Source organism: Triturus cristatus, chromosome 6 (genome assembly GCF_964204655.1).
Source record: "Triturus cristatus chromosome 6, aTriCri1.1, whole genome shotgun sequence".
In the NCBI taxonomy this organism is placed as follows: domain Eukaryota; kingdom Metazoa; phylum Chordata; class Amphibia; order Caudata; family Salamandridae; genus Triturus; species Triturus cristatus.
Genome location: NC_140589.1, coordinates 1,921,072,148 through 1,921,075,863, shown reverse-complemented (window position 1 = coordinate 1,921,075,863; position 3,716 = coordinate 1,921,072,148).

Below are 3,716 nucleotides of genomic sequence, written 5' to 3'. Positions count from 1 at the left end.
ATATACTATCGTTATTAAAAAGAACAGAGTTAAAATCCTACACATGTTATTACAAACTGGTAGGACATAAAACCTTAAAATTAATACCAAAACTGATTGTAAAGTGCAAATCCATCAGACTTAAAGGAGCATTTTGTCAAGGTCTCTCTTGCTTGCTAGCCGACTGGTTTCTTTCTGTAACTCTATATTCTGCATCAAAGCGGCTCGGATTAATTCTATAAATTTCCCCAGCCGTCCGACTGAGCTGTTTTAACAGAGAAACACAAGTCAGAGACTTCTCTGCATCGTACAAGACCATGGGCTCTGCAGAGAGGATGAACTAGTCGGTGCCTCTCGCTGGCTAACTTTGGGCAACAGCACAGCAGATGGAGCCAGGATTCACGATGGTAATTACAAAGTCGACATGTGACTAAATTGTCCTGCCGGGCCCAGGCTTGGTTAAAGTCCACAATGGGCAATGCAAGAAGTCTCATGTAAGTGATTTTTTACCGGGCCGGGACTGTCAATACTTGCTCGAAATAAGGCTGTGGTTTACCCATAATGTAGGAGGTGTCCAGTGCTGAGAGATTGGATTGGTGGTGTAAGCTGTCCAGATCTCTCTCATAGGATATTTTCTTGGCTTGTCTATTCACTGATCTTTCCCAAGCAGCAACTGGAATGTTTGGGTTGTGCACATTTTGCACATCTATTTCCAACAATTTTGTGGCTGTTATCAACTGCACCTGCCAGGGGGATCCACATTCTTCAAAAATTGTTTTAATTTGCGTTTTTAGAGATGTTGCTGGAGCTCGCAAGGTGCTAATGTAATATTTTAAAGTGTCCCCTAAGCAGGTAATGTCCGGACGGGTAAGTCCCAGCTCCAACCTTACTCTTGCTTTCCTGGCCGGTCGTGGGATGACTAATACCTTCTTGTATACAGAGATTTGGTGGCTCGTAAGGAATTTAATGAGGGCACCAGGGAAGCCTAGGGGGCCGTAGTTGGCACTACTTTTGCTTTTAAAACTTTCAAGATAGGTTCTACAGTCGGGCTGTGTAGTCTTCGATTGAGATTTCTCAGGCTACAGATAATACCGGACCCCTTACTTCTCAAATATTTCAGATAGGCTGAGGGTTTGGCCCCTTCCGATAGCCTGAGACCCAAATAATTATAGCTTTTTCAAGTTCTGATTTGCAGGTCTCCTAAGCGCCATAGAGCTGTCTTCGTTCGATGGTACTTCCCAAAGATTATTATCCTGGTCTTCTCCTGATTCACCAGGAGATTGATCTTGTGATTAAATCTGTGCAGCACTTTCTAAGGCTTTCTGTAGGCCTGTCCTAGTGTGATCCATAATAACAATGTCGTCGGCACATTGGAGAATTTGGAGCCTCACATTCCCCAGCCTTGGTGTTAGTAGATTTGCCCCCTCCAGGGCTTTCCCCAGATCGGCTGCATAGATATTAAAAATTAAAGGGGCCAGAACGCACCCTTGTTTGAGGCCATTGTTGGTTGGAACCTTAGCTGTTATGGACATTTGGCTGGTTTTGATGCGTACCCAGGTCCCCTCATGCAGGGCAATTATTGCCTTTAAAAGCTTTTGTGGTATGCCCCAGTTGCTACGTTTTTCCCATAGCTTGCTGCGATCGACTTGGTCAAAAGCTGCGCTGTAATCCACAAAACAGCAAAACAACGGTAGTTGTGATATCTGGGTCGCACGTAATGACAAGTGTCCCAATACTAGAATGTTGTCTAAGGTGGAGCTTTGTAGCCTAAAACCAGATTGGAAGAAAGGAAGGCTGTTATCATCTTTTGCCCAGGTTTCTAGTTCCTTCAACAGTAATCTGGCATATGCTTTTGCTTCTATATCGAATAGAGCGACCAGCCGATAATTTTCAGGTTTCATGCGGTCCCCTTTTTTGTGAATCGGAACGAGTATTGAACCTTTCCACGAGGTTGGAACTGTAGAATTGGCAAACGCGTACTTAAAAAGTGGTGTTAACTGATCCGCCCAGAATCCTTGGGAGGCTTTAAGCACTGCTGCTGGGACTCCATTGGGACCCGGGGCCCCATCTGACCTCATTTTTTTAATCAGATTGTTGATCGCGACCTTGGTAATGACAGGTATTTTGCCACTATTATGGGTTACTGGGGTAGTTTGTTGTATTTGGATATCAGTCGTATTCTGCTCGGTAGTGTACAGTTGCTTTGCATATTTGACCCACTTGGAGGCTGCCACCCCGTTTTCCTTGCTTTGACCGGTGTGGCTCTGTTGCTTGATGTATCTCTAAAGTTGGATGTGACCCTTTTCTTTGAGAAGATTAAAAATGTTCAGCCACTCGGCCTCGATTTTCTTTGATCGTATTTCCCATATTTTCTTCCTGTGTTCCCTACCAAGCACTTTTATTTCCGATGTGTGGGAACTTGTGGCTCCTATTCTTCTTGCCTTCAAGGCCTTTGAAAGGCTCCGCTTGGTTTGCGCTAGGGCCCTTGGTTTTAATTGTAACGAAAGGCATTGTGGATAGGAGTCCTGTGCTTTAGGGCTTCCAGTAACTCATCCGAGAACGGTTGTTAGTTCATCAAGGAGCGCTTTCCAGAGCTCCAATGGGGATGCAATGCTTCTGTCTGTTAGACTTGACTCTTTGTATATGATCCACTCCAAGAGCTTTGAACCTAGATTTGTGGTCCATTTTATTCTACTCAAGACTTCGTGGTGCTCGTCTCCAGTTGAAGCACCCAATGTTTCCAGTTGTTTTGCAGGTTTCCCGTTTAGCTCAAGGGGTACCCTCAAAGGTCTATGGCCACTCTCGTCCCTGTTTCCCACTTCGAAGTTGTTGAAATAGGTTTGCAGGTTATCCGAAATAAAGATGTAATCAATTGTTGACTTATCCCTGAAGGCAGTAAGAGGATGCCAGAGAGGGTCCGCGGCTTTTTCGATGGTGTGGGCGGAAACCATATTTTGCGTGAAAAGGAACCATATGCAGAGGAGCAGATTCTGTATTGTTTGGAGGGTCCCATGTTGCGTGCCCCGACTCCCTGGTGTTCATGTCCCCGACGAGAATTGGGAAATGTGAAGCATATTTATTTATGAGGTGGTCCATTTCTCTTGTCAATGTTTTTAGTACTTGCTTTTTCTGCTGAGTGGCGGGGTTGACGTTGCAGTTGATTATCAAAACACGGATTGAGATGTTGTTATTTTGAAATCCGCCGATCAGTACTGCTTGCAAGTTGGAAATGTGTGTTATTACTGATATTGATTTAAGAATATGTTTCTCTCACAGCAGACCCCCACGCAGCCGGGCGCAGAGTGTGGATCCTGGGACATTCCTACGTCACAAGGCCGCAGCGGTGGGCTGAAGCGTGCAAGGACTACAAGGGCATTTGGCTAAGAAACACGACCGTGACATGGCTGGGGCAGTCCGGCATGCGATGGGCGCAATTGCTAAAAGCTATCCAGGAGGCCCTAGAGCGTGATGAGAGACCAGACGCAGTACTGGTACACCCTGGGAATGACCTGACACATTTAGGGAGGCTAGACTCATTAGGGGCCATGACATCAGGGTTAACTGCACTTGCAAGGTAGGTCCGCCCTGCAGACGTCATATGGTCTGAGGTCGTGCGCGCGCACGAGTGGCAGCGCGCGCACGACCTCAGATGAAAGCTGAATATCTCAGTGGCAAAGGCCTGCAGGGGCAACGGGTGGGGTTTTGTGAGGTACGGCCTCATCAATCTAAAGACACCA